The 12,065-nt window shown below is 44.2% G+C and overlaps 1 non-coding gene across 1 annotated transcript; it reads left to right on the top strand.

The window, feature by feature from the left end:
* Window positions 1–5,448: 5,448 nt before the first annotated feature.
* On the top strand, window positions 5,449–5,522 carry TRNAN-GUU (transfer RNA asparagine (anticodon GUU)). Its single transcript has one exon. It is a non-coding gene; the product is annotated as a tRNA-Asn (tRNA).
* The last annotated feature ends 6,543 nt before the right edge of the window (window positions 5,523–12,065 follow it).

The following is a 12,065-nucleotide window of genomic DNA, read 5'->3' as shown; positions in this document are numbered from 1 at the left end:
TGTACCATGATCTTTCAAAAGGTTTCTTTCCTTGGCCTCAGGCAGCTTCTTCACAAGCATTTTCTGACCTCTATTCTAATGAGTATTTGAGGCAGACCCGTTCATAGCCCTGGATCTTTGATCCGCTTATCCCTGGATTTTTGTTCTATGGACTCTAGCTTCCTTGCTGTCCAACTGACACTTGGATTCACCGCCACCATCCAGGATTTGGCCTCAGATCCCCACTCCTGGTGTGCAGCCTGGACACTCTCTGAAGGCAGGAAGCTGGGTCAAGGCAGGGCTCATCTTGTTTCTCACGTCTCACGGGTTGCTGTCCTTTGCTGTCTGGTTTACAGTGTCTGGAAAACTGGTTATTTCATGTCTTTTATCTTTTTCATCTTAGGGGGTGGTTTTTGGGGTGTGGGTGAGATTTTAGGGAAGGTGGTGACTCTGATAAAGTCTGACAAAGAAGCCTTTTCTTTGTCTCCATCCTTGAAATCAACCTGTTTGAGCCTGCCCACCAAGGGCAGCCAGATGTAGGGTCTGTTCAATGAGGGTCCTGTCACCACCATCTGGAATTTTAGGTCTCTTTGAGTTCAACCTGCAGAGAAGCTTTGGGCTACTGTATTTGGGCTCCTCTAGGAAATGGCAACCGACTCCAGTGTTCTGGAGGACACTGGAGAGTTGCCTGGTGTATCCCAGGGATGGGGGAGCCTGGTGGGCTGCCATCTCTGGGGTCGCACAGAGTCGGACACGACTGAAGCGACTTAGCAGCAGCAGCAGCAGCAGGCTTCCCTGAGGAGGAGGTGCACAGGGATGAATAGGGTTTAAATATGGTGTCCAACATGTGAGGCCACACCTCCAGCCCCCTGCTTTGCAGCCTCTGGTCTCCCAGGGGTCCCGCCCAGTGGCAGTTCATACTGGGTCAGCCTGAGCTACTGAGACACCCAAACCAGGAGGGACACTTAGGGGAAACCAGATGCTCACTTCAGTCCTGTCCCCAGTGGATCCCAAAAGTGTCCTGATTGGGAAAGAAAGGCAGTGAATCTCTCTTTTTGAGTAGGCGGAAGAGAATTCAAAGGGAAAGTGAAGAAAAATCCTATGAGGTTTCAGGATCTAGAGTTACCATTGAGGTCCACCACCTCTGACACATCCCTCTGGCTGGTGAAGGCGAATGGAGTCCCCTTGTCCAGTCTACCCAAGTAGACAAAGCAGACAAGGATGGCCTGGGTCCCAGTGAGTCGGCAATCCCTAGTCTTCCCACTTGGTAGTATTTGAACTTCCCTAGGCACGATTTCCTCTTGATCAAAGGAGTAAAAACTGAGCTAACTTCCTGCTGCCTCCTCACCTCCCTTCACCACCCTCCTCAACCTATCAGCCCCATCATCTGGAAATGCAGAGTGCTTTGAGACTTGTAGGTCTTTCCTGCAGGTTCTTCAGCACTGCCGTTAACTGGGAATTTGTTCTCCAAAGAGGGCGAAATAGAGGATCTTTGGCCACAAGGGGGCAGCCAGTACATGTGAGAGAGGGCCTGGGTCCCAAAGGGAAAGCACAGGAAGAGATGATATATCTTGGCCTGGGTGATGGTTATATGAGTTATTACATGTTGCAAAATGTATCATTTGGTGTGGAAATGAACAGAACAGGAAAACTTGTTGCTCTACCTGACTAGAAGTGTTACTATGACCCCCCTATAGACCAACAAAGTGCAAGTCGCATCAAAGTACAGAAATAGACTGAGTTGACAGACTTGAAACTGACCCTAGGTCAGTAAGTGAATGAGTTTTCAAGAAAAGCAGTTCAATGGGGAAAGGAAATAGGTTCAGTATTGGGGACGGGGCAGTTTATTTCTATCTCACAGACAAGGATTGGTCTGAGGTGCATTGTAGACCCAGACATAAAAGTTAGAAGGCATTTTGAAGATACTTTGTGATTTGGTGGTAGGCAAAGATTTATTAGGAACGTTATGACCAACCTAGATAGCATATTCAAAAGCAGAGACATTACTTTGCCCACTAAGGTCCGTCTAGTCAAGGCTATGGCTTATCCAGTGGTCATGTATGGATGTGAGAGTTGGACTGTGAAGAAAGCTGAGTGCTGAAGAATTGATGCTTTTGAACTGTGGTGTTGGAGGAGACTTTTGAGAGTCCCTTGGACTGCAAGGAGATCCAACCAGTCCATTCTGAAGGAGATCAGCCCTGGGATTTCTTTGGAAGGAATGATGCTAAAGCTGAAACTCCAGTACTTTGGCCACCTCATGTGAAGAGTTGACTCATTGGAAAAGACTCTGATGCTGGGAGGGATAGGGGGCAGGAGGAGAAGGGGATGACAGAGGATGAGATGGCTGGATGGCATCACCGACTAGATGGACATGAGTTTGAGTGAACTCTGGGAGTTGGTGATGGACAGGGAGGCCTGGCGTGCTGCGATTCATGGGGTCGCAAAGAGTCGGACACGACTGAACGACTGAACTGAACTGAACTGAAAGATTTATTAACCAGGACACAAATAATATAAAATAAAGACAAATGATACATTAGACATCATCAATGTTAACCATGTCTTCTCAGCCAAAGATGCCACTGAAGTGGAAAAGCAAGCTACAAACAAAAGAAAATATTCACAAAACATAGCTTACAACCCCACCTCCCCATGATTATAATATATAATGACCTTTTCCAATCCAGGAATAATTTTCTTAAAAGAACAACCAACTTTTTATTTTTTCAGATGGGTAAAACATATGAACAGGTACTTCAGAAGATATGCACATGGCCAACAAAGGATACAAGGAGTGCTCACTATATGTAGCTGTCAGAGAAAAGGACATCAAAACCATATTGAGATACCACTACTCTTTTAGTAGCATGGCTAAAATTATAAGAAGAAACCCCAACAATATTGCAAAGAAATGGAGTAACCACAACTCTCATTCATATTGTTGGGGGTAATATAAAATGGTACAACTGCTCTGGAAAAAGCTTTAATGTTTCATGAAGTTGAGTATATGCTACTCTTTGGTACCAGCAATTCTTCACCTAGGATTTTTTTTTCCGAGAGAAATGAAAACCTATGTCTACAAAATCCCCTGTGAAGAGAATGTTCAAAGCAGCTTCATTCACAATAGCGAATACTGGAAACAGCTCATATGCTCTCTATTGAGTGAATGGTAAACAGACTGTGCTGTGTTACTGCCATGGAATATGTCTCAACAATGAAGGAGAAATAAAATCTGCTTTACTCAACAATGGATAAAGTCAGAGAGACTATGCAGATAAAGAGGTGTGAAAAAAACCAACAGTATTTGCACTATGATCCCATTTCCATGACATTCTAGAAGAGGCAAATATACAAATGAAAGGAGTCTGGACAGTAATTGTTAACAAATCGGAGGACAATTACAATGATTTTAATGATTCCTTATTGCTGATTGAGTAGTCACTAAATCCAGGCAAAGGGGAAAATAACAGTAGGGCTGGGAGTTCCCTTGTTGGCCCAGTATGATAGATGAAAATGTTGAGGCACTGTCAAAGTCCATATACAGCAGAAGTAAAAACACCAGGCCACCAAAACAGCAATTAGTAACGGTTGACAGTGCCCCAAAAGATGGTTCAGGAAGAGGGAGTGTTCCAACCTATTATGGAAGGAGGCTCAGAGGTGTACTGTTATAAAGCAGCTTATACAGTGAGGAAGTAGTGGCTGTTTATTTTTCACCGATGATTGGTTGTATCAATAAAGTAGAGTCTGCCTCGTGATAGGGACTTGGTGAAAAGTGGTTGCTTTCTATCAATTTAGGCGAAGAGTTTTGTTTTGTTTTTGGTTTTCAGAGGCATAAACAAGAATGGCCCAAGGTAAGTTTCACTCATTTTGCAAAATAAGCTAAGGGAGCTTTTGCTTGCACAGCTAAACAGTTTCCTGTACTCAGGGAAGTCTGATCTCCATTTGCGATTGACCCAAACTCCCCGCTTTGGGTCCTGCTCTCAGTATAACTTCCCTGTCTGTTGCCAGCAAAGCTGTGGTCAGGCGGAAGAATCACATGTTCGCTGTTTCCACTAGTTGGTTGTCAGAGCAGAGGGGGCTGTGGTCACCGTTCTTGATCACTTATAAGCGGTGATTGTTAAGCTCCTCCAGTAGTCCCGTCCTGATGGATACCATTTGTCTAGTGAGTGGCTGCCGACAGGCATTGAAGATCCTTGAGAGTATAAAACGAAGGGCACTAGAGAGGTGAGTGCGATGACTAGGAAGGGAACAACGGCCAAGGACTGAAGAAGTCCTCGGAGCAGAGATTCCCAGGAGCCCAGAAGAAACCGGCCAAACAAGTCGAGGGAGGAGGAGTCGCTTATCTGATACAATTTGTATCGGGTCTTTATGCTGCGCATCTTGAGTAACAAAGCAGGCGTTCCACCCTTTACAGCACAGGAGGCTCCTTGCTGGGCTTCCCTCTGTCACAGCAGCACAGAAGGAGAGACCACCGCCTTCAGTTTCCTTCTGCTCAGACCAGGCAGGAGAACGTTGAGTGAGTACTGTGTGGGGCTACACTTGTGCAAGTTTCCAGCCGAAGGAAAAAAGGGGTAGCCGTCAGGAGTGATGGATGAGAGTGCCGTGACTCGGATTCGAGCCGAGGTTGCTGCGGCCACAACGCAGAGTACTAACCACTATACGATCACGGCGCGCCACAGCTCCTGCCGCCGTCGCAGCCCTTGCTCTTACAAGGCGGATGTAATTTCCTTCCAGTCACTGCGCTGTTGCTGGACGACAACAGGTATTCACAGACTTTCATCTCCGCTCTGTTTTCCAGTCCCTTCCTCTCAATTTTGATACATGGTGACAATCAAAACAGAAACCAAATCTTGCCTCCCCAAATCAGGCACGTGCCTCTGCACAGACCTCCTGGGAAGTCTGTTTATGCCGGTCCCCACCTCGCCGGCTTCTTCCCCGGCTCGTCGCGTTTGTCCCTTCGGACCGGCCCCCCGCACCCCCTGGTTCCGGCTCCCGCCCCACCGACCGCGGACCAGCGGAGGGAGGGCAGCGCCAGCGAAGCAACCGGAGAGCCGTCACAGGGCCCACCGGGGGTTCAGCTTCCCTCGGGCCGCCCTCGGCTCAGGCCCGGGGCGTCTCGGGGGCGTTGCATCTGCGTCGGGTGTGGAGCCAGGCGCGGCGGGGACGAACCGCTGCCCTTCTGGCTTCGGAATCGCCCGACTCCCGGTTTCCCCACGAGAACCAGCGCGCTGCGTCGAAGCCAGCTCTCCGGCTGTCCGAGGGTTTGAGAGGGTGTAGCAGTCCAGCGTTCTTGCCTGGCGAATCCCAGGGACGGGGGAGCCTGGTGGGCTGCCGTCTATGGGGTCGCAGAGTCGGACACGACTGAAGCGAGTTAGCAGCAGCAGCAGTCCGGGGAAAGGCGTGTGGCTCCGCCTGGCGTTGAAGGGCTGTTTCTTCTCTGCGGCGTTGAGAGAATAGTACCTTTCGTTAGTCTCTGTGGCGCAATCGGTTAGCGCGTTCGGCTGTTAACCGAAAGGTTGGTGGTTCGAGCCCACCCAGGGACGTTTTCCGTTTAACCTTTTTAGAACGTATAGGTTTTCTTGGTTCTTCTCTGCCCATCCCCTACTGTAAAAGCTGAAAAAGGCTCCTCCTCTTGTCTGCTCTGTCTTCTCCACCTGACAGGGACAGTAGGCCGGATCAGAAGAGCCTTACAGAAGAGCTCACCCGGAAAAATAAAGTGAAAATGAAAGTCGCTCAGTCGTGTCAGACTCTTTGCAACCCCATGGACTGTCCATTGAATTCTCCAGGCCAGAATACTGGAGTGGGTAGCCTTTCCCTTCTTCAGGTAATCTTCCCAACCCTGGGATCGAACCCAGGTCTCCCGCACTGCTGGTGGATTCTTTACCAACTGAGCTATCAGGGAAACCCCAAAGGGAAAATAGGTCCCCTGGAAATGCCTGGAATGTCATCGTTACCTTGTGAATTGCTTGTAACGAGGGAGTTACTACCGTCTTTTTTTCTGCTGCTGCTGCTAAGTCACTTCAGTCGTGTCCGACTCTGTGCGACCCCATAGACGGCAGCCCACCAGGCTCCCCCATCCCTGGGATTTTCCAGGCAAGAACACTGGGAGTGGGTTGCCATTTCCTTCTCCAATGCATGAAAGTGAAAAGTGAAAGTGAAGTCGCTCAGTCGCGTCCGACCCTCAGTGACCCCGTGGACTGCAGCCTACCAGGCTCCTCCGTCCCTGAGATTTTCCAGGCAAGAGTACTGGAGTGGGGTGCCATTGCAGGTACTATTAAATAGAGTATGTATTTAACCCTTTCCATATGCTTTTGAAATTGAGCTGGTTTTATGATTTCATGGTTACAAATAATGCTGTGGTCATCCTTTTACACACATGGTTGGCCCCTGCTACAAGGTCTTCTATAGCGAAGAGTCCTGGGAGAGTAATTGCTCTGTCACATAGTGTTCACACGGTTCGTATTCAATTCCGTTTCTGCTGACACATGTTGGAACATGAGGATGTTGCAGTCACTTTTGTGGTATATGTGGAATCATATATTAGATGACATCTAAAAATATTTACAAATAATTGTAATAGCTGAGTACTCTGGTTTCTAGAATTATAAGTGTTAATTCCCGTTTAAAGATACTACCTCTCTAGTACATTTGATATACTTGAACACATAAATTTAAAATTCTATATTTATTGGATGCAGTATTTGTTTATTTGATCAGTACAACCACTAGAGGAAATTAAGGAAGTGCAATTTAATTTGGATTTTCAAGTCAATATAAACCCAAGACTTCTATAGAGTAGACTATTATGTTATTATTTTCTACATTATGAGAAAATGTGAAAGAAAATATACAGTCATTTTTAGACCAAATTATTAAATCATTCTAACTTTTCTGAGTCACCTCAAAAAAATGACATAAATCTTTCCAATACCATTATACACCAAATATTTAAATTATATAACTTCTTAAATATATTAAGATGCATTTTGTTATCAATTTCATTTTTCTTTTCTTTTTTTCCAAGTAACCAAGAATGTCAATTGAATCTATAGCTAAATCTTTTATTTTCTCATATTAGGAATCAGCAGCATATTTTTCTTTCAGGAAATATTGCATTTAAATATAGGCATAAAACTCTTTCTCTAGAAATTCTTAATTTTCTCATTTAAATTTATATTTAAAGTCCTATAAATGATTATTACTTTCCCTAAACTAATTGGGGCAGTAGCTCCTCTAAATTTTTAGATACCTAATTTGTCCTTTCTCTCTGGAGGAAGAGAAAGTATATTGATTTGTTTCTAAGAAAATCTATTTAAAAGGAGAAAATTCCATCAAAATGAGGGTATTATTTAAGGTGAAAGCAGAGGCAATGATATCTAGCAAAACCACTTGCCAGTGAGGGAAACAAAATGAAATAATTAAGCAACATTATTGCTTAATCTTGAAGGACCCTCATTGCTGAAACGGAGAAGGCAATGGCAACCCACTCTAGTAATCTTGCCTGGAAAATCCCAGGGACGGAGGAGCCTGGTAGACTGCAGTCCATGGGGTCGCTAAGAGTCAAACATGACTGAGCAATTTCACTTTCACTTTTCACTTTCATGCACTGGAGAAGGAAGTGGCAACCCACTCCAGTGTTGTTGCCTGGAGAATCCCAGGGACGGGGGAGCCTGGTGGGCTGTCATCTATGGAGTCGCACAGAGTTGCACACGACTGAAGTGACTTAGTAGCAGCAGCAGCAGCATTGCTGAAAATCAGAGTAATTCTGTGATACACTTATGAGTCTTCAGTGTATGAATCTGTGCATGAAGTCATTGCTTTTCATCCATTTTTATTAAGGACTGAACTTGCTTACAGTTCTGGAAGTATTCAATCTTGATTAGTAGAGCTGTCACAAGTGCTCATGTTGCTGACTCATTGCTTTTTTGTAATGACATAAATGTCTCTTCCACAGCTTTCTGTTGTCTGATTTAAACAATCCTTAAAGGTCATCGGAAAAGACTCTGATGCTGGGAGGGATTGGGGGCAGGAGGAGAAGGGGATGACAGAGGATGAGATGACTGGATGGCATCACCCACTCATTGGACATGAGTTTGAGTGAACTCCAGGAATTGGTGATGGACAGGGAGGCCTGGCGTGCTGCGATTCATGGGATCACAAAGAGTTGGACACAACTGAGTGGCTGAACTGAACTGAACTGAACTAAAGGTCATTTATATGATTTTTTCAGTTATTTAGAAACTTGAGTATACCAATGAAAGAGAGCTGTCTATTGCATGCTGAAACACACAACAGTATTCTTCCTGTACTAATTCTTTTTAAGTGTAGCTATTTATTAATTTTAAGAGTTCTTTATGGGGGGAACTATTGTGTATTAAGATCATCTTTATTTTAGATATTCCCATTTTGAAGTTATTGACCACTATGGATTGGGCCCATGTGGTTTTTACCAAATTGTGGAAAGACAAGAGGTGGACACCTTTTTCCTGCTGCAGTGTTATTATTTCATACTAATGAAATACCAGAATCCTCAAGACAAGCAGCAATTGAAAAAGACTCACAGCCCAGATAAGCTGTCAACTTCTACCTCACAGGAAATGGATCCCTGTCAACAACCACTCAACATGGATTATCCCCAAAAGTTCACTTCTTAAAATTACAAGCAGAATCCCACAGTGATGGGAGAAAGTAACAATGCCCAAATGAGAGGAAGAAAAAAGACTTGTCCAATAAGCACACTTAGTATGGAAAAGCCAAAGAGCTCAATTTTGCTCATGGGGTTCAACAGTAGAACAGAACAAACATGAGCCACTAGATCCAAGGGTCCAGGTCTGAAGGAGGAGCCTGTCGGGGGCAGGATTCTATTGACTCTGGTGATGTGCTGATTTTTATGGACATAGTGGGGGGAAAAAAAGAATAATAGACAACTTCAAATGCCAGTTCCCCATTTTATAGGAGGGAGGATAGGCACTAGATTATTTTCATCAAACCCAAATATATGAATAAAAGAGGAAAAGGGAGAAAGATAAAACATCCATGATCAGCGAGATTTTTCTCCTCGGATAAGTTGCTTGGTAGGAAGCTGTGAAAGAAGTCATTCTGGCCAGTCTTCTCTGGACCTCCTTGATTAAGTCATCAGAGAAAGCAATTACAGTTATTAGAAGACTCTAAAAATATTGACTGTTTAGTTTTCCAACATACAATATAGAATATGTCTGTGTAATATCTACAGTGTCCATCTGCTGTCCTTCTCTTTAGTTGTATCAGGAGGGCCCTGCTCCCTTTATTAGTTAGAATATCGTAGAGAGATGTATAGAAAGACCATTGTTTTGGCAAGTAAATGAAGACAAGGACATTGAAAGATTAGAAAATAAATTGGAATATGACTCAGTCTCACTTCTGTAGAAAGCAAATTGGCAGGATTTGCCAACATAAGAAGTGTATAAACACTGAAGGTAGCAATTGTACATCTAGTTCTCTAGACTATGGAAATACCTGCAAAAGTGGTCAATGGTATGTGTACAATCATGATGGCTGCAGCAAATTCATAAAACCTAATTCATTACTCATGAAACCGAGTAATACACAAACTATGGAAGAAATATCCTTATCAAAAATAATGCAGAGGATAATTATGATGATGATTTCTCTGATAACATAATTGATAGAGCAAATACTAATCACTGGTCTCCTATTAAAAGTGAAAAACTTGAGGCAAATATATTTTAACTTACTGTCAAAGCCCTAAAAGACTGAATACATATTTCACCCCAGCAGGACATGGATTCTTAGGTCTCTTTCCACAGTTTCTCAGTTAAGAACACTCATACAGAAGCTGTTTTGTGCGAACAGAGCTAGTACTAACCTGGCAGTAGTTGTAAGGCAGATAGGACCCAGAATAGAAAATCGCGAATGAAATGGAAAAAAACCACTCCCACCATTCTTGGATGGGCTAGAACCAGCAGCCTCCTGGCTAACAGCCTAGTGCATTAATACTGTGCACCAGAGACCGTAGTAGTCACATTTTCTGGACTCCATATGGAGGGCCTGCCTGAGTGAATGCTAAGTCTCTCAATTGTGTCCATCTCTTTGTGATGCTATGGTCTGTATCCTACCAGGCCTCCTCTGAACCTGGGATTACCCAGGCAAGAATACTGGAGTAGGTTGCCAAATCCTCCTCCAGGGGATCTTCCCAAACCCTTCTCTCCTGCATTAGCAGCTGAATTCTTTCCACAGAGCCACCTGGAAAGCCCTGGAGTAGACACATACTAACTCCCAGGATTGGTAGGGAGGAGTAGGAAAGAATCTGTGCTTCTACCCCTCCCTTGATCCCTTTCTTGTCCACTCTCTCCTGGCTCTTCTTCCCATTCCTACAACTGAGAAATTCTGATAAACAGACATCTGTGAAGAAAAACCCAACTAAATCTGTGCTCAGGAACACAATCTCTGGGTTGTAAAGATGATTCTGCCCTTGTGTGGCCTTGGATAAAGTAAATCTTTTGTGCCTCACTTCTTTCATCTGTAAAATGGGAGCCATGAGCATTCTTCTTCATTTTGTTGTTTTTAGATGTGCCTGGACTTAATTACTACTGGCTCAATAATGTTATATGCAGAGAAATCATAGACAAGATAATTTTCATTATCTTTTCATCTTTTGACAATCACTATCCCTATTTATTTCACCTTAAATTAGTTTTGCATCTTTTAAAAACTCTTGCATTCAGTGTGTCATTCCTTTCTGTTGCTAAGTAGTAATCTATTGCCTAGATATTTTACAGTTTCTTTATCATTCTCCTGATGTTGGATATTTGGATTGTTTTAAGTTTTGATTGTTGTGAAAAAGCTTCTAGGGGAATTCTTATTATAAAGTGTTTTTGTGGGCATACTCTGCTTCCCCATTTCTCTGGGTTGACTACTTGAGGAAGGATCTACTGGAGCCTAAGAGGAAGGGTGAGTATTTAATTTTACAAGAAACTGCCTAAATATTTCCCCAAATGCTTTTACCAACTTATAGTTACATCAACACGTGTATGAGAGCTACAGTTGTTGACAAAGATTCTCTCCTTGACCAAACTCTAGATCAGGCTCCTCTGAACTCTCTTCTCAACTAGAGCCTGAATTTCAGTCTTCAGAATTGGTCTTTGCATTGTCCAATTTCAGCAAAAATCCTGCTAAGTCATTTTAAACAGAACACCCCTACCATAATACCTGAGAAGGCTCCTCCGCCTCCACCACCACCACACCACAGCTGATGCCTGATCACTTTGGCTGGCATTCAGCAAGAATCCCTTAGGTTGGCTTAGCATAATCTCCCTGTAACTCCTCATGTTTCTGTCCGCTAACCCTCACCCTGCTTCCTGGCTATAAATTCCCACTTTTCTTTGCTGTTTTCACAGTTGAGCCTGATCTCTGTCTCTTACCACCAGCCCACATTGCAGGAGTCTCCCTGCTACATATAATATATATTTATTTGAGTTCCACAAACAATGCATTGAAAAAAAAAAATGGGCCCAATCTGAGGGTCAAACCTAGCCGGCTGAAGTGGCCCTGGGTGTGAGATATTTTCAGTAAAGTGTGGTTGTTTTGTCTAGTTTCCCCCACACCTACAAGTCCTCACTTTAGAACTCTTCAGAAATCACTTTCTTGGCGAAAAGATTTTAAAGCACTCTCACCCCAAGTAAGGGCTTCCCTGGTAGCGCAAAATCTGCCTGCAATGTGGGAGACTCGGGTTCAATCTCTGGGATCTCTGGGTCAGGAAGATCCCCTGGAGAAGGAAATGGCAACCTACTCCGGTATTCTTGCCTGGAAAATCCCATGGACAGAGGAGCTTGGCAGGCTACAGTCCATGGAGTGGCAAAGAGTTGGACACGACTGAGCGACTAACAAACACACACTCCCCAAGTAAGTGAGTTAAAAAAAATAGACTTAGCATTGAAACATGTATATTACTGTATGTAAAATAGATGACGAGTGCAAGTTCAATGTATGAAGAAGGGCACTCAAAGCAGGTGCTCTGGGACAAGACAGAGGGTGGGATGGGGTGGGGAGGAAGTAGGGAGGGGGGTTCAGGATGGGGGGACACATGT

Source organism: Ovis aries, chromosome 1, assembly GCF_016772045.2.
Source record: "Ovis aries strain OAR_USU_Benz2616 breed Rambouillet chromosome 1, ARS-UI_Ramb_v3.0, whole genome shotgun sequence".
Taxonomy (NCBI): Eukaryota; Metazoa; Chordata; class Mammalia; order Artiodactyla; family Bovidae; genus Ovis; species Ovis aries.
This window is presented reverse-complemented; position numbering and strand designations above follow the sequence as displayed.